At 48.0% G+C, this 19186-nt stretch overlaps 1 long non-coding RNA gene across 3 annotated transcripts; it reads left to right on the forward strand.

Annotated features, from left to right (window-relative positions):
- The first annotated feature begins 185 nt into the window (after nucleotides 1–185).
- On the forward strand, nucleotides 186–17074 carry LOC115345440. Of its 3 annotated transcripts, XR_005931982.1 has the most exons (7): nucleotides 186–736; nucleotides 1124–1263; nucleotides 1394–1473; nucleotides 2753–2897; nucleotides 11157–11388; nucleotides 15087–15342; nucleotides 16040–17074. It is a non-coding gene; the product is annotated as an uncharacterized LOC115345440 (long non-coding RNA). The 3 variants fall into 3 exon arrangements; XR_003924831.1 differs by lacking the exons at nucleotides 11157–11388; nucleotides 15087–15342; nucleotides 16040–17074 and having other exon boundaries at nucleotides 2753–7943; XR_003924832.1 differs by lacking the exons at nucleotides 11157–11388; nucleotides 15087–15342; nucleotides 16040–17074 and having other exon boundaries at nucleotides 1127–1263; nucleotides 2753–7943.
- The last annotated feature ends 2112 nt before the right edge of the window (nucleotides 17075–19186 follow it).

Below are 19186 nucleotides of genomic sequence, written 5' to 3' on the forward strand. Positions count from 1 at the left end.
GGGAGAGCGAGGCCCTGAGGCGGCTCTTGGCGGGGGTGCTGTGGCGGCCCCGCGCCTGCCTTCTCGCCACGCCACGCCTTTCCAGCGGAGGCGGCTCTTGTCTCCCTCCTCCCCCTCGCAGGGGCGAGGGACCGGAGGAGGAGGAGGGAGATGGAGACGGAGACCGGTACGGCCGTGGCCGAGGCGAAGGCGTCGGGCTTGCGGCGCTGCCCCGGCGGTGTCCCTGCACAGCCCCCCCCGTTCGCTCCTCGCCGCCTTCCTCGCGCCGCGAAGCCAGTGCCGGCCAGGTGGCAAGGCCGACTGCAAGGACAGGCAGGCGGTCTCTGCAGCTACGGCCCATGGGCTTCTCAAGAGGGCCTTAGAAAAAAGTGTTCATGTTGTTCAGGAAAAATACGGCAATAGATTTAACATATAGTTGAGCGTGCTGCTCCGAGGCAGCTGTTTCTATGAAAAAAACCCTGCCGCCTCCTTCTTGTTTGACCCGTGTCCAAATGGCAGTTTAAAGAGATCATTTGCGTGGCGCTGTGCTACTGACACAGTCTTTGACCTTTGACGCAATTTGGCAAATCAGATGACTCTAATTACAAAAGCCTTTGAAACACACCTTCCCATTGACCTCCTGCTGTCCGCTAGAGACAAGGCTACTTGAAAACAGAAACCTGAAAAGCAGGAGCCGACGTAGTTTCCATAGGAGCCTGAAGAGCTCACTGTCAAGTTTATCCCAGATATTTGTGAGGTAAGGAAGTTTGGGGGGGTTGGTTTGTTTGTTTGTTTAAATTTCAAGAGCATTATCTCCTCTAACTTTTCTTTGTGATTGACGTTACCTTATAAAAAGCCCTGTAAAATGGGATACTGGACCTGTAGGTTTACAGACTGATGATTTCAGTTTCCCAACTAGGGACTTTACAAAGGCACCAATATTTCAGGAAACCAAGTTCTTCAGTCTCCTGACTGTGAGTACAGATTCTTAAAAACTTGGACCTATGTATCCATACCTAGTGCTGTTATTAGGTGGCATCCTTAATCAGTCAAACCTGCCATTAATATTTATCATCCGCTGCAATGCCATCTTTACTGTGTTCTGAGCAAAGCTTGATGTCAGCTGTCTCTCTTTTGTATTCAGTAGGGGACAGCTAAGCAGTCCTAGTGCCCACAGCACAATGTGCCTTGACTGCAAAATCCATCGGCTTCTGGCCAGAAAAGCACCAAGAAAACCCCTCAGAACTCTCACTGGACGGGTCTACTTGTAGGAGAAGGGGTTAGGTAGGTAAGCATGGTAGCACCTACCAGATTGTTCTGGTTTCCAGATGTGTGCTGTCCCACTCAGCATTTAGAATGAAATTTGACCCTATGAGTCTTTTGGGGATAGCAATGCTGTCATCTGTCACTGCAGGTTGTTCCCTGGTTCCTGTTTGTCCTCAGTGAGACAAAGGAAAAACAATGCTCCGTGGAAACCAGCTCCCCTGGCATGAGGTAAAGAGCGGCAGTTCTCCTGAGCAGGAGTGATCCATACAGAATTGTATCCAAACTAGCCCAGTGATTTACTGAGAATGAAAACAGTACGTTACCCTGTAAGCCAGGTATTGCTGTTTACAGAGCAGTACCAGCAGGGGCTTCCCGGAAGTGTCAGGAACCTCTATGCTATTAGGCACAAGTGCTGAGAGGCAATTTCTGCCCTTGATAGTTTACAGTGAAGGCCAGCACGGAAATTATAAATGTTTCATGCTAAGCCTTTATGTGCAGTGGAACTGTTCTTATATTTACAGGGTTTTGGAAAGTAAGTGCAAGGCAGCTGAAGAGGCTGCAGCAGGAATTCGAGGTGGCAGGAGGAAAGAGGCAGCAGGCGTAAGACGAGCTTTGTGAGAAGGCAGCAGGCTTGAAGACGAGGCCAGGGCACAACGGCAAGGATCCACAGGGGAATAGGTGGGGGAGCAGGGCAGGGGGGATAGGCCATGGTGCAGCACTTGGTACTTTGAGGGGCCTCTGACTGCACTCAGAGGACAGAAGGCAAAAAAATTCACAAACAGGAAGGGCAAGTACTTGTACTATGAAACATTTGTTTTCGACTGCAAACAGTTAATTTGGACTTTCCCCTTGCATTTTTTTTCCCTAAAGGATGAGTTAAATTTTCTAGATTCCAGCTCTCCTAACAAGGAATTTCGGCTCCTGCAAGATTATTTTTCTTGCTCTTTTCTGTCTCACTGCCTCTGGTTTTGCTTCTCCATCATGTTCCTGACCTTTCCCTCTCCTGCCATCCATTCTGCTTTATTTTGTTCTCCTTTTCCTTCACAATTTGCATTTTTTTTCCTCATTATTTCTCTCCTGCTACCTATTTTCCCTTTTTTACTCATTGTTCTTTCCTGCATGCTTCCATCTTTGGATTCTAAAACCTTAATTGACTGCCTCATGTGACTGGAAAACAAACCAAACTACCCCGGGGCAGGGAGAGATCGGCTGCCAGTGGGCTAGCATGCTGTCCTGCCCAGCGTTGTAACTGGACACACAGCAGCTGTGATTCTTGGGTGGGTGGAAATGTCCATTGTAATCTCCATGTATTAGATCTCATATCAAGCTAGAAACGCAGAGCAAACTGGTTCTGAACACCCTGCTTTTCTCACCAGCACGACGTGCTCTGCAATGCCTGATATTACAAGTGGAAAAACTTACTTTTTCACCATGCTTTCTATCCTCATAAGTGAAGATTTGTTCCCTATGGTACACTCCTAGCTAATTATCTCTCTCTACTCTCTAGGTTTGCTAGCAGATCAGAAGAGACCAGAAAACATCCCATGGGTGTGGTGAAGGGAAGTAGCCATCCTCTTAACACTGACCTTCAAATAATTGGCAACAGCTATCATTTTTCATGGCACGTTTCAAAGGCAGCCCTTCAAAATCAGGTGAGCTAATGTGGGAAAGGCATGCATGGCTGCTCTCAGACCCTAAATGCGCCGAGAAGCTCCACAGGCTCTACCCCTGCCGTGGGCATTTGGCTGCCTGCGCTCATGGCCAGTCCTGGCACGGCACGGCTGTCAGCACCAACCTTGGTGCTGGGAAAGGAGCTGCGGGAAACCTTATCGAAGATCTCTGTCCCTTGGCGCAGGAACCAGATTTAAGCTCAGGCCCTTGCCTGAACTATGCTGTAGGCATGCCTGTGCCTGGCCATGTACCTCACTGATCCTGGGCTTCCCTGGCTAATGTAACTTCCTGGCTTGACCTCAGACCTGTCTTGTCTCTATGGTCAGGCTTGGTGGTCCTTGGACTGTGGCTGACCCCTGTTGCTGTCACCAGCTGGCCTGGATCTCCTTGTTCGGGTGCCATGAGGCTGTCAGTGAGGTCCCTGCCTGCCTCACCACCACCCTTATCCCCAGCTTGCCTGCCCTGGTGGAGCAGCCATGCTTCTCCTTGCTGACAAGGACTGCACACAGTCCTCGGGGTGTTGATGAAAAGCAGCTTCCTTCTTCCAGGGAAATGCGCTTTTTGGCACTCTTTCCAGGTATTGCCGTTGCATAAATAATAATAGTGTTAACATTGAAACATGACTAAGAAAGCTATTAAGCGTTCTGAGTAGAAACAAGAAACAGAAAGGTGAAACCGTATTATTTTTGGCACTGTTCAAATGATGCGCAATGCCTAATTCACAAACTCATCCTCTATATTTTTATGGGTGATGTGACTTCCCTTGTGTGCTTAGACTTTAGGATATGATAGTCTCGTTTCCTCTTGTTACCTTACTCAACAAGTTTCTGTCTCATTTGGGACCCATGACTGACTTACACAGAGACAGAAGGCATTCTGAAACAGGACGGTTGTTGAAACTTGAGCAGATTCACAGGAGCACCCAGATCAAACTGCTCACTCTAAACCAGTTCTCTTTCATAGGAAAGACAGGAGTCAGCTGCACATCTGTTGCCACAGGACTCCTCTCAATTCAGATGACATGGCTTGCTTCTGTCCCAGTAAAGATGGAAAATAAACTCCTGTATCTAAACACTGTATACTTTCTGGGACAGTCAGATCAAAAGCATGCCTAGAGGATTAGCTGTAGTCATTAAAACAAAAGTCAGGTTTCTGTACTTAGTGATCCCAGGTGTGGTGGGTTAATCTTGGCTGGCCACCAGGTACCTACCAAGTTGCTCTATCACTTCCCCTCCCCAGTGAGCAGTGCCAGCACTGCTCAGCAGTAGCCAAAACACTGGTGTGTTTTCAACACTGCACTAGCTACAAATACAAAGCACAGCACCATGAGGGCTACTATGGGGAAAGTTAACTACATCCCAGCCAGACCCAATATACCATGTTTTCTGAAAATTAAAAAAATGGTAGTTTTGTTTATCCTGAAACTTTAAATGGCTTCTGAGTATTCAGGCAGTTTATCTGGGAACAGAAAAAAGGTTTTTCCTGAGCTTTTTGTGCCCCTAGTGAAGAATCTGTCCTCTTAAATGCAGGAAAAAGTGAGTTAGAAGAGAATGTTCCTAGCCCTCCACATTGTGCCTTTGGCATTCTCCATTTACAGCATTTTAGCTGTGCAAATTGAATTTGTCCTTGAACTTGAACCATTGTGAAGTATTGTAAGTTAGAAGTTGTGATACTTCAAAACATTAGGATGTCAGACATGGTAACTTTGTATTAGAAATACGTAGCTGAAAAATCTGATATCTAGAATGGCTGTGCAGTAGCACAGCTGATTTTGTTTCAGTGACGCGACTTCAGTTTTGCAAAGATAATATCCCAGATCAGAATTCAGTCATCTGTCTGCTGAGAGGAACCACAAGCATATTTCTATCTTAATGATTAAAGAATATTCCTAATGACCTTTGAAGAGCTGTTGTAATGTGACAGCAGGAAATTATTCTGGCTTTTGAGTATGTGGCAAATATTTTAAAGCAGGCTTTTAAGTGGTTTCTGTAGCAACCACTCTTCATTAGAGATCAACCCATGCTATTAAGTATCACGCTGTGTTCAGATCAGCTTTGCAATATTAAAGACACTTGTTTAATACACTGCCAGGTCATGCACAGTTCCTTGCCGTCCAACAGCCAGGGGAGCATAGAGGGAAGCTTGCTGCCTGCCAGACTTTTTTCCAGACATGCAAGGACACACCTCTTGGTGGTGAGCTAGCGTAGGTGCCCCGATGGGTGGAGGAGCTGGCCCTGCTCACTATTGGCTGCTCTTTCATCCAGCAACTGTGAGGAGTGGGGGTTTTTATTTCTCATTCATCTACCCCTCCGCCCCCTGCCCCAAGAAAATACTAGTGACTTGTGATTCCCTTTTAAAGAGGTATCAAGCACAGCTCTTAACTGAGCACAGCTCATATTCTTTTTTTTTGGTCTTTTATCTCAAGTGTCTGGGGCATCAGATAATTTATCCTTTGATCCCATATTCAGTGTTTATGATCAACAGGAATGTAAAGCCATTAGCCGGGTTAATGGTGGAGGACTGGGGAGGTGTCATTAATATAAAGAAGCACCTCTTCTGCTCTCCTCCAAAGCTTTACAGTTATTTATTTATTCTGATTTGGGTTGCCTTCCCTACTTGCTATGGACATCTGGGCTTTAAGGCAGCTTTAGCAGAACTGGCCTGAGAATCTTAAAGTACTGCTCAGGGGAAATGTGTTTAACAGTGATCCTAATGGAGGGCATTCACCTGGCATTTGTCATCAGCCCTGTGAGAGCCTGATCAGATGCCCCAGCACTGCTGGGGTCTCTGGGGGCAGACTTCTCTCTGTTTCTGGCTGGAAGGTCAGAGCTTGTTCCTGCAGCCATAGAATAAGAAGGAGTAAGGGTCATTTTCTCCTGATGCCTTCTCACTTTATGCCTTTGTTATCTTGGGATTTGGTTAGTGCAAAGCCTCTATGTGAGGCTTCTCTCTAAAACGGTTCAGAGGCACAGAGGCAGACCTAGCGTAGCACTTGAAAACTGCCTGCTGTGCCCTCAGTGCGTACAGTGCTGAATATGGCGAGTTCTTTCACTCTATCCTGGCACCCAGGAGGTCTGGGTTTCTGTGTGTGGTGGGAAGTGCCAAGTCCTACCAATAGACTCCTAAATGAACTAAGCAGGGTGTTGCCTTGAGAGACAGGCAGCTTCTCTGGCTTCTGTGCCTGAGCTAAAATTGGAGCAAGTATTCAAGAGGGAAAAAGAGGGACTGCCAGTGCCCATGTCTCTGACAGTCACGGCACTGTTGGTCTGAAATAGCCTGTTGACCTTCAGTGCTGGGCTGTGGTGGCCTTTTTTGGGTGACCTGGAAAATAGGCCGGTAAAGTGAGGTAATCCCTGGCAAGCATCCTTTAAGAGTATTCTGATACTTGTGTTTCTTTAGGTAAGTCTGCTCTGTAGGAATATCATCTTGCTTGGCCATGCTTTCTGTAACTCTCAGGAGAAAGGCTTTTATAGAACTTACACAGAAAAAGAGAGTGCTTTTTGACAGTGGTTGCTACTTTGTATTTGTGGTTTTGAAGGCAGAAATCAGCAGAAATTTCTGAAGGTAGAAATCATGCAGAAGTCAGCTCATGTGTTACCCAGTCTATGGCATTATTGTACTTAATAGCAGTTTTTATTTCCTGTTGATGGTGTACTCCTCTTTGCTTAGTTGTTGTTAATACAACCACTGCCTGCTATTATGGAAAGGGTTACTACTTCTTTCTAAGAGCAAATAGGAAGAATAGGATAATAGGCATTCAGTGTTATAAATCCATGCCTCTTCTGTAAGACAAAAACTGAGGCAATACTCAAGTTAAAATGTGTGTTTGTAAAAAACCAAAAAGCACAGGGCCCACATGCAAAATGAAATCCTGTAGCATCATTTTGTAATATAGATGATTCCATGAAATCTTGTGTTTACAAGTGAACCTGTCAGCTTATAGGGTCTGACCCAAAGCATACGGAAACTTCTGAGAATCCTCATGCTGACTTAGCACGGACTGCATTGGGTCCACAGGAAGATGGATGTGTTCAAAATCACGTCCAGCACTGGAATGAAAGCTTCAGCAGTGTGTAATCTTTTGTTTGTTTTTGGCATGAGAGCATCATGTAGAAGTACCGTGTGTAAGCAACATACTGCTGCATTCAATGTGTGATCTTTGCCTACGTTGCCATCTACCTTCTGTATGGGCCTGTTACAGTTAGTGGGAATCTGGGGTGCAGCGTAGTTGCTGGGATTCTGCACTTGCAGACTCTCTGCTGCTGACATCGTCTGCCATTTTCTGTTATTTTAAAACTCAGATCAGTTTAGTGCATGAATCAGATTATTATCCCTGGGGGACAAGGTGGATGGTAGGGACAAACAGCTAGATGCACATGGAGTAAGGATGCTGAGAACAACCACAACTGAGTCTACTGCTGAGAGACTATGGGGAATTGCACTTTTTACTGGTTGAGGTAAGATGCAGAAACTGGTTATTTTGTCAGTTCAGTTGCAATAACAAGCTCTTTCTCTAGGATATCAGAGGTGTGAAGCATCAACTTAAAGCTTTTTCAGCGAGATGACCCAAGCCTGTGGCTGAGTCCTTGCTTTACTTCATAGTCATGACTTTATCATCACTTCTCATCTGCAAAGCGGGGGCAAGAAGGCGTCTCAGTGTCAGTGGGAGCATTGTAAGGGTGATCACAGGAGCAGTTGTGATGAGTTCAGCAAAGGCTGGACTAGCTCCTGGGCTAGCTGTCAAGGAGGGTACAGGACCACGAGCAGTGTAAGGCTGAGCAGCCAGCTCATTACTGCATCGCACGTAACTCCCTATATTGTCAGTGTTGTGCATAGCTAATGTGAAGCTTTGTGGAAATGTGAGGGCACCTTTCTTGCCACTGTTGGTTTCCTTCAAGAATGAGGAGGATTACAGGAGTGCCCTGCCTAATGTGTATGGCTGTATTGGGTTTGCATGGCAAGGTTTTGGTAGTGGGGGGGGCACAGGGCTGGCTTCTGTGAGAAGCTGCTAGAAGCTTCCCCTGTGTCCGACAGAGCCAATGCCAGCCGGCTCCAAGACAGACCCGCCGCTGGCCAAGGCCAAGCCCATCAGTGATGGTGGTAATGCCTCTGTGACAACATATTTAAGAAGGGGGAAACCTCCCCTGTGCAACAGAAACTGCAGCTGGAGAGAGGAGTGAGAATATGTGAGAGAAACAGCCCTGCAGACACCAAGGACAGTGAAGAAGGAGGGGGAGGAGGTGGTCCAGGTGCCAGAGCAGAGATTCCCCTGCAGCCCGTGGGAAAGACCATGGTGAGGCAGGCTGTCCCCCTGCAGTCCATGGAGGTCCACGGTGGAGCAGATATCCACCTGCAGCCCATGGAGGACCCCATGCCGGAGCAGGTGGATGCCCAAAGGAGTCTGTGACCCCCCTGTGCTGGAGCAGGCTCCTGGCAGGACCTGTGGACCCATGGAGAGAGGAGCCCACGGTGGAGCAGGTTTGCTGGCAGGACTTGTGACCCCATGGGGGACCCACACTGGAGCAGTTTGTGAAGAACAGCAGCCTGTGGGAAGGACTCACATTGGAAAAGTTTGTGGAGGACTGTCTCCCGTGGGAGGCATCCCACACTGGAGCAGGGGAAGATTGTGAAGAGTCCTCCCCCTGAGGAGGAAGGAGCAGCAGAAACAGCATGTGATGAGCTAACTGCAACCCCCATTCCCTGTCTCCCTGCGCTGCTGGGGGGCATTCATTATTTACGTTTGTCTTCTGGAGCAACTGCTATGCGTATTGAAGCCCTGCTTCCTGGGAAGTGGCCAGACATCACCTGCTGATGGGAAGTAGGGAATAAAATCTTTTGTTTTCCTTTGCTTTTGTGTGCAACCTTTGCTTTTGCATTATTAAACTGTCCTTATCTTGACCCATGAGCCTTTTGTTATATTTTCTCTCCCTGGGCCAGTTGAGGGGAATGATAGAGTGGCTTTGGTGGGCACCTGGCATCCAACCATTGTCAATCATGGTCCTTTTTGGCACCCAATGTGGAGCATGAGGAATTCGTGATAAGGATAGTAACTGGGAGAGGTAACAGGCAAAACATGGACTGAACACAGCTAGAGAGCAAAGAGCAGAGTGATTGTGGGGAATTTATGTTGTTGTAATTGTGGTGAAGGGACTAGGGGTGGATTGTGTGTAAATTGTGGGCACCTGGCATCTAGCCAGGGTCAACCCACCAGAGCTGCCTGGAGCACCATTTGTGCTGATCCTTCCCTGGTGCTCACTAACACAAAACTGTCCCAGCCTTCTCCAGCTGTGGCCAGACAGACAACCCTTTCCTGCTAGAAAGGCATAGTGTCACATGGAAAAAACTTACAAAAAGGAGCTGCTGTCATCCTGATGGATGGCAGTGAGCAGGCATTAGCTTGGGATTTATTCCGACGGGTCTTCTGTGCAGTGCCGAAGACAATGGTCTTCCAAGTCTTCAAGGTGTTACGGTAATTGTGGTAGTAAGTAATAATGATTGTTTATGGGCAAAAAAATCCCTGAAAATGTTTTGAAGCTGGAAGGATTTGCTGATGGCAAGTCCAAGTCATCAAGCCCCATGCAGTTAGTTAATTTTCTATGGAAGCATTTCCCCATTTTCAGAAGATCAGTTTCATCTTCAAAAATGCATCTTCAGCTTCAGGTTCAAATCCTCCACTGATGCAAGAGAGCACACAGCTCAGCTGAAATCAACAGGACTCCATCCCCTTACCTCAGCAGTAAATTAATCCTGCTTCTGTCTTTTCATGTAATCTCTTCAGCACAAAGAAACAAATTATATTGTCAACATTTGAAGGAAAAGGTCTGTTTAGTTTTCAGGGAGAGGGAGAGAATATCTGCATTTAGCTTTGTTCAAGGAGTGGAGGTGCCATGCTTACACTGTTAAATGTCAGACTGTGCTTACTCTGCTTGCATCTATTCACCTGAGCAGGATTAACTATCTAGCATGATATTTAGGAATATTATTTGAATATTTTCAAGACCAAGTGGAGGGTAATTCGGAAGCCAGTTTTGAAAAGAGTTGCACATACAACAGTAAATATTGATGAAAACAAAAATGAAGAATAGCTCCTTAATTCTTGGCTCTACTGTGACAAGAGGTGGCAGAGCTTACCTGTTTTTTGCATCTAGCTAAGGGAATGCTAATCCTGATTCAGTCTGTCACCTATTGTATTCTAAATCTGGGCAGGCCTGGCCCAGATGTAGTCCTGGGTGAATAACGAAACGCCGGACGTTATTCAATCGACTGGGAAAAGCTGGGTAAACAGAAGTGTTCCCTCGCGGGTTCTCACAAGTCCTAACTCCACGCACCTTGGGTCTTTGCTCTTGGAGACCCTTGTGAGCTGTTTGGCCTGTTCTGTCTCTGCCTTCCAGGTGAGTAATTTTGTGCAGTTGCATCTGCGTGTGATTATGTTCTTTCTCTCATTTGGGGTTTCAGGTTGCCCCCCAGCCTGTATTTAAGAGCTCCTCTTTTTCTACACCACCATGAAACAACTGTTTTTCTAATATGGCTTGATCCATGTATTGAAATAAGCAAAAACATGTTTATGCTTGGTGCCACAAATAAGAAAATGCATGCATGGGTCAGCCTATATTCAGGTAAGATCTTGGAGAGGTGCAGGACGTGCATTGAAGTGCAACCATTCTTTAGCAAAACACAGTACTGTCAGGCGCATCCAGTGTATCTTGCTTAACTCTAAGTATAGTGCTTTTTCTGAGCACTTGAGTCCACAAGCCATGATGTTTCTTCAACAATGTACTTCCATGGGGAATTAATGACACTCAGTACCTCCTGTTTTTTTCCAGAACTTTTTTTTTGGTGGAGGGGGTGTCTCATAGCAGTGAAATGAATGCAAATTTTCTTACTGACACCAGTAAAGTTTTTACTATAGAACAGAACCAGCCAAGATGCTCCATGAAAGTACATTTAACTTTTATTAAATCTCCCCCCCTCCGGCCCCATTTCCTTCCTCCCTGCATTCATCATGCTCCAGCTATGGTTGGACAGAGTTCCCTCTTACACATAGCAGAGTGCGTTGCGGTTGCACGCTGCCATCACCACCGTTGTTTGAGGATTTACAAGGTCTGTTTTTAAATGCCCTTGCAACAAACAGAAACATGTACACATGCTGCTGCTTCTCTCTTAACAGCTGTCAATCCTAAATCACAGTGTGAACAGTGAATGAGATGCTACTGTGCATCTTTTCCAATATGCTGCTTTAGGTCTGGGCTGAAACTGCAGAGCCAGAGCAGAGGATCCTTTCTACATGCTGCAGCGTCCCTAAGCAGACACTGGGCAGCTGAGAAGGAGACCCTGCCGTTCCCCAAGACATCTCAGCAGGGGCTGATAACCAGTACTCCAAGCACACAGGAGACATGGACCCTGGGTCTTCATTTCAGGGGAGCCAAGACCAGAAGACCAGCTGTTAGGGTCACCATTAATACCCTATTCAAGGTAAGTTGAGTTGCCTGCTGTTTCTGCAAGATTTGTACCTCCTCTTCTCCACAGGCGCCTCTTGTCTCTTTTTGCTTAGCCTCTGCACTGTCTGAGGCCTCCACTTACCACAGCAGTCACAACGTACCTGTTTCTGAATTCAGTGTATTACTCTGTGAACCTTTAGAAAAGCAGCACTTTTAGACTGCCTTTTAACTAACTCATTTTAAATGGCATGTTATTAAATGTTGCTTATCACTTGTTGACCACATAGGAATGCTTGACCTTTGCACAAACAACATTCAAAATATATGAAAAAGCCATACAAAATATTATCCTTATTTATTACTGGCATTTCTAAAACATCTGACTAGAAACAACATAAGAGAGATGGAAATTAACAGGACTCCAGCATGACCTGCACGGTAAAACGTCACTTAATGCAGACAGTGTGATTCCACCTTCTTTCAATGAATGCTTTCATGTTGTAAGGATGGAATAAAGAAAAGGCAGAGTGCCCAGTACAACACAATATACCTCATCTGCAGCAAATTTAATTTGTTTGTCTCAAAGGGCAAGGTAATGCACTTAAGTAATTCTGTAGTGCAGCAAAGTTGAATTTCACAGACCTCAGCCTATGACAGTAAGAAATCAAGACGAGACACCTGTTTGCAGATGGCCCAGGTCCTTGTTGGGTACTTTCCCAACACATATAAATCAGGGAAGGAGGGCTATCAGTCACAGGTGGACAATCCAGCTGACTGGACAGACCTTTAGACACTTCAAAGGCAAACACAATGAGTAGCTGTAACACATCTAATAGCTTTATGTCTGTGCATACATCCACATAATAACATGAAATGGATTCAAGTGAATATAATATCCAACCAATGAAAGAACAAGCAGCTTCAACAAATGTTCACAATATTATTTTCAAGATTTTAAGACTCATTCATATACCTGAATTCAATTTCTGACTTACTTACTCTCTGACAAATCTAAGAGAGCATATTCCAGCAAGATCCAATGTTAGTAAACTGTAGAAAACAGGGAAACATAACCTGCAGCAACGTTTTATGATGATAATTTGTAAGCTGGTGTTTTGATTCATACCTCAATAGAGATTTAATTCCCTGACACTAAGAAAACCTGTCTGTTGTGCTGTGCAGGTGTTTATCTGGAATGACTAGGCAGCTGTGGAGATTTTCAGGTAACTTACCCATTTGGTTTTACTTGCAGGGTGCTAAAGGAGAGTAGGTTTAGTTAGGACATTGTGGTTAGGGGACCTCCTTGCACTTTCTTCTCAAGAATTGGGGCCTTTCATAGAACCAGGCATAGAATTACAAATGCAGTACCACTGTGGCATTGAGTCAGCTTTTCATTGCATGCCTCCCTACCCATTCAGTAAGTGCTCCCTGGCTAGTCTGAAGGCTGGTCCTTGGCACTTCACCAAAATGAAACTGATGGGTTTACCTGCAGTAAGGTGTATCTGAGTATTTGCTGCCCATACACACCTTGGGCAATAGCAAAAACTGGGGGTGAGATGGCAGATGGGCTGCAAAGTTATTCTAATACCTTTTCCCTGAATCATCACATGGCCAACAATCTGTCTCCCCACAGAGCTATCCTCCCTTGTTCCCGTGTCTGTACAGGGGAGTCATTGCCTGCTCTACTGAAAACGCAGTATTTTTGTAAATGCATTACTGACAAAATTACTTTTGTGTCTTGCTGCTAGTCATTGAGACCAGCTCTGAAAACAGCATTTCTTCTAAGATGTGTGTCCGCTCATCTGCCTTCCTCGTTCCCAGAGAGAATCCAAAGGGCACATTAAATATAACCTCGGAATCTAGTACAGAAATAAATCATGTAACATGACCTGCATGTCAGTTAAATAAGTCGCACTGCAATTTCTATTGCACGGATTTGTACTAGAAGCTATTTTCCTTTTATTGGAAAGACTCTGTGAATGCAAACTCCACGAAGAAAACAGCACAAAGCACAAGTACCAGCCAAGTCCTGCTGAGACTCTCTGCAGCCCATGGGTGACATACAAGACCTCTGGTGTTGTGTCCTGTGCCTCACTAGGGCTGTGGTTTCCCCCCCCCAGCAGTGTTCATAAGGAGACTATACAGTGCCACACGAGCCAACAGTTGGAAAACCCATTTTTAAATTCCCTGCTCCAGTTTGGTCTCTGAGGAATACCCCCAGGGTGGTGCTGGAGTAGTGCTGCCCACAGGCAGCAGTAGTTCGGGTGTCTGGTTTCCCTGGGTACCCCATTCTTAGACAACTCTGCCTCAGCAAAACCTGTGCTTCAGGTCTCCATCTGGGTAAGGGCAATCATTAGACTTTGCTACTGCCCCGGGCGAGGTGGCTTCACCAGAAACTGTAAGAAGCAGAGGTATTCCTGTCCACTGGGGCACCCAAATACAGTGGGCGGGCCGCTTCACACAACCTGTCCTGGGATGTGCTCAAGCCTGTCCTACAGGGACAGACAGACCAAGTCAGCAGAACACTCGAGGTTGGCTCAAGGCTTGCTGAAAACTTGGCGAGCCGAGTCCAGAAGGGATCCCTCAGTCAGCAGCATACAGACCCAAGGGAGTCAGAGACTGCCTGCTCACTCTTCCCAGTGTGAGTTGATTTTTTTGTGGCACTCAAACATGTTTTTACTTCCTTGGGTTTCCTGTGCAAAGGTAAGATACCCAGCATTCGCTGACACTGCTGGCTGCTGCTTCACTGAACTGAGATTCATTTTGTGATCAGTTTTGCAAACCTGGGGAGAAGCAGTATTGTGCATTGACCTGCTCCTGCTGCTTTTCAGGTGCAGCAGAAACATCCCTGATGTTCAGCAGCAGTGCTTTTTGGTGGCACCAGAGCCTTGGACCACTCCCTGGATAAGTGCCAGTCCAGTCAGGGAGTCATTTGCCTTTGGGTTTGGGTTCTCATAGAAGATGATTACTTGTCCAGTGCTTGAAACCGAGATTCTTCTCTGGGATAGTTTGATGTAAACGTTTGACTTCATAGAAGTCCAGTATTGTTCTCCTTCAGAGCGGCTGGAGGTGGTGCAAGTCCTCCCCAAGGGGAGTCAGACCACAATTTCTCCTCAGCATAGTTGCCTGCTGCAAAACCACAAGAGGGGAAAGTCTGTAACTTGTGGTATTTCTGCTCCATGTCTTAAAGAAGGAATTACTCAAACTCATTAAAAAATGTTACAGAGGTAAAACTATCATCTAGCTCATAGGCCCTTTCATTTCCTACTCTAATAGCGTGGACTCTTTTTTTTTTTTTAAAAAAAAAAAAAGCTAACACCACTAGGTGATCACTTGGAATTTTTGCATTTTCATGGAACATGAAAAAAAAAAAAAACATGCAAAAAAAAAAAACATGCAAAAAGCCCAGCTGACAATGATTTCTGCCAAAAGATTTGAAATAAAATCCTGGCTTTGGTAGTAAAGTACCATTTTTTGGCACTCTATAAAAATCCCAGATGTTTAAAAAGTCACAGAATCCATGATTCCTGTAACAAACCCTAAGTACTGCTAATCATAGCAATAATGAGCTTTTCATACTAAAATCTCTCTGGCAGATAGGTTGGGAAGGAGCAGGTATGTTACCTGTGCGTGCTGAGATGGTGCATTGTGTTACACGCTCCCGAGCTTCTCACTTGTTTTTTGTTTCACAAAATTACAGATGCATGCCAGCTTTTCTCTCCCTCTTCACAGATAAATTGGATGCCTTTTTCGAAGAGACATTTTATTTGCATGGAAATTAATTGACTCACTACAGGGGGCAAATAGGTCAAACCTGTGGCCTGTATCATGCAGGATTTTGAGTCCACGTTGAACCATCCATGAATAGCTGAAGAGGGAGCCTGTTTCCTAGTCCAACAGTGGCTTCAGTTGAACTGCAGCTCAGTAATGAAGGAGGAAAAACAGCACTCTCAGCACTTGCCATGCTATTAGCCCTTATGCCTCCTAGGTAGGAAACTTATTCCTGGTCTGCATGTCTTGCTGTGTTTTCAGCGTGAGGTTGCATGCTCTGCATTAAGCCAAATGAAAAGCTTAGTGCTGTGCCATGCCCCATGGAGAAAAGTACCGATTTCTGGCTAGAGATGCAAACTACTGTGCTGGGAAGCGGCACGCTGATGTTGAGTCAAGCAGGCCTTTTGGCATTACAAAGCCCGGCTGGGCAAATAAATATCAGTCAAGCAGCCTATGAAGTGGGGTTGACTGCTTAGGCATTTCTGGACCACACGGGCTCTGGATTCGCAGGCCAGCAGCTTGGAGCTTCCCTGATAGAGCCTCTGAGACTGCTATAGGCTGATGGCACATAGTCATGAAACAGACCTGCTGAGAAAGGGGAAGGTTGCACACCGGCTGGTCATTGCTGACTGGATCACACTTATTCTGGAGAAAACAGTCCACGAGAAAGCCAACACCATCATGCCTCCAGATGAACATCTCCATATGGGTGGACTGGGCTAGGTCTTCATTTTGAGACTAAAAACATTTTCTGGCCTGAAGGAATGAGGCGTTTCAGTCCATACAGATGTGCTGAGATAGACTGTTAGGGGTCATTAATACACATCTACCAGCCATTTTTATTTTAAGAATATCCAGTAATAGTGGTACCTACCACCTGTAGTTATTTTCTGTCTTTTTTTTTTATGGATTAGGTTGAAAAAGGTTTCCTTCTCTGGACTGCAGGCCCAAAGCCATCCTCACAGGTGTGAGGAGGCTGGAATACTGTGCCAACCCCTGGAGGTGTATGTTTGACCCAGAAGCACAGATCCCTGTATCGCACCCGGCACTAGTAAGTACTGGTCTAAGGACAGGTGAGTGCAAGATGCTGTGTCACCTGGGAAGAAGCTATCTGATGGTCGGCTGCTGCACAGTGACCTCTGCGTGCAGGCTTTCTGGTCTATTGGAGGCACGTGTAGGGTCCATATCCCAACACAGCTGGCTCACGAAGACAAGAGAAAGCTGAGGTAAGCCCCAAAAAGTTGCTTGGATGGCACATCTTGCGCTGCCCGCTTTACGGAAGAAAGGTGGAGAACAAAACTCCGCAGCAAGTAAAGTAACAGGACAGAAACAACACTGCAGGGCTCCTGCAGCATTGTGGTGTGCTTCTGTACCAAGGAGCAGTTTATAAAGAAGTGCTTGATGATACTCTAGTAGAAACAGGAATTTTTCAACGCCTTAGGTGGGAAAGGGACTAAGACCGTAATAGTAAGTTAAGTATCTCAGAGTAATTACCATGTAAGAACTGCCTTTAGTGCTGTAACGCTTGTCTGCCTTGCTTAGGTATTCTGAAGGAAAAGGAAATGGCTGAGACGCTGCTTTTCTGCAGTGCCTCCCTAGTACCGCAAAGCAAGCTTTCTCAGTAACCTGTTAACACAGGACGAAAAGCAGCATCTTTCTGAAACCAGGCTGTATTTATTTCCCTTAATGCTGCCCAGCAAAGCTACCTGTAGCGTACTTGAGCTATGCGACCACCGTGAAACCTGCACTTCATTCTTTTTGCCTCTTGTCTTGGCCCTGGGGTCCCGGAAGTTTTTCCTGCCCCAAAGAGGTGAATGAAACTGACATTTAATGTCCTGCGGCGGGGTGCTGGAACCAGCTCCATGCGTCAGTTCTCGTCAGTAATGCACTTCCGCGACAAGGTTAGTGCAGCACCTTCTAGAGGCTGTTGCAGGTTAAATTCTTGCTGTTAACGGCCGGTTTCTGATACTCTCCTTCTCACTGGGAGCAGCGGTGCGAACGGGCAAGGTCACCAGTGCAACACGGAGACGCCCCGCTCTGGCAGCTGTCAGCGCCGGCCGGGCCCCGACCGGGGCTGATCGCCGGGCCCAGCGGCGCCGGGGCTGCGGTTGCACCGAGGGAGAAGGGGGGGCGGGGCCGGGATGGCCGGCGGGGGGGGGGGGTGGGGCTCTGGGTCCGGTAGCCGGGCCGCGCGATCGACCGCCCGGTCCGGGGGAAAGCCCCGAGGCGGGCGGCGGCGGGGAACGACAACGGTGTCCCAGCAGGGTCAGAAAGCAGGCAGGGCTGCTTCCCGCGGCATGCCGGGAGCTGTAGTCCCGGGGCGCGGGGCTCGGGGCGGCCGTGCTGGCTGCCGGGGCATGCCGGCAGGGGCGGGTTTCCGGCACCTGGCTGCCGGGTGGCCGTGGTGGTCTCGGGCGCGTGCGGCGATGCGTAGTCTTGGCTACGGCCGCGGCCCCCGGTGTGGTTTTGTTGCCGGTTTCGCGTGGTTTTCTGCGGCCCTCCCGCCGCCGCCCCCCCCCCCCCCCCCGAGCGAATGCGCAGTGGCGCGCACCGTCGCCCCCCGTTGCCGCCTGGCCACCGAAACGCCATGCTGGGGGGGGGCGGTGTCTCGCCCTTCTCGCTCACTGCTGCCGTCTGGCGACGGAAGGGCGGTATTGCAGGAGGGACGGTGCGCATGCGTGGAGGCACCGCCGTGCTCCACGTCGCCGTCCGCCGGTAACGGCAATGCGGTGCCGCGGTGCCTGCGAGGCGACGACGCCGCCCCCCTCGTTTCTGCCTCCCGGTAAGGAAACGCCACCGGCGCCCCACGGTCGCGGTGTCAGCGGCTGCTCGCTGCCGGCGCTCGGCCTGCAGAGCGCGGAACGGCAGCGCCGGTGCCGCCCCCGGGCAAGCGCCGCCCGCCGGGTGCGCGCTGCTGCCGGCGCCGCCTGGTGGCCGAAAGGCGGCCCTGCGGCAGTGAATCTGTCATCCGGTGTCTCCTGTGGAGCTCCCTGGCCACGTCCCGATTCATAGAATCACGGAATCGTTTAGGTTGGAAAAGACCTTTAGGGTCAGCGAGTCCAACCGTTAACCTCACACTGCCACATCCACCGGTAAATCAGGCCCCCAAGCGCCACGTCTACACGTCTTTCAAATACCTCCAGGGATGGTGACTCAACCACTTCCCTGGGCAGCTTGTCCAGTGCTTGACAACCCTCTCGGTGAAGAAATTTTTCCTAATAGCTACCCTAAACCTCTCCTGGCACAACTTGAGGCCGTTTTCTCTCATCCTATCACTAGTTACTTGATACAAGAGACCAGCACCCACCTCGCTACAGCCTCCTTTCAGGTAGTTGTAGAGAGCGATAAGGTCTCCCCTCAGCCTCCTTTTCTCCAGACTAAACAACCCCAGTTCCCTCAGCCGCTCATCATAAGACTTGTGCTCCAGGTCCCTCACCAGCTTTGCTGCCCTGGTTTAACCCCAGCCAGCAGCTAAGCACCATGCAGGCACTCTATCATTCCCCCCCTCAGCTGGACAGGGGAGAGAAAATATAACGAAAGGCTCATAGGTCAAGACAAGGACAGGGAGAGATCACTCAGCAATTACCATCACAGGCAAAACAGACTCAACTTGGGGAAAATTTAATTTATTGCCAATCAAACCAGTGTAGGGTAATGAGAAGTAAAACTACATCTTAAAACACCTTCCCCCCCTGCCCTTCCCTTCTTCCCAGGCACAACTTCACTCCCAGATTCTCTGCCTATCCCCTCCCAGCAGCACAGGGGGATGAGGAATGGGCGTTGGGGTCAGTTAATCACACGTTGTCTCTGCCATTCCTTCCTCCTCAGGGGGAGGACTCCTCACAATCTTCCCCTGCTCCAGCGTGGGGTCCCTCCCATGGGGAGACAGTCCTTCACAAATTGCTCTAGCATGGGGCCCTTCCACGGGGTGCAGTCCTTCAGGAACAGACTGCTCCAGCGTGGGTCCCCCATGGGGTCACAAGTCCTGCCAGCGAACCTGCTCCACCGTGGGCTCCTCTCTCCATGGGTCCACAGGTCCTGCCGGGAGCCTGCTCCAGTGC

The sequence above is a fragment of the Aquila chrysaetos genome, chromosome 1 (genome assembly GCF_900496995.4).
Source record: "Aquila chrysaetos chrysaetos chromosome 1, bAquChr1.4, whole genome shotgun sequence".
NCBI lineage: Eukaryota > Metazoa > Chordata > Aves > Accipitriformes > Accipitridae > Aquila > Aquila chrysaetos.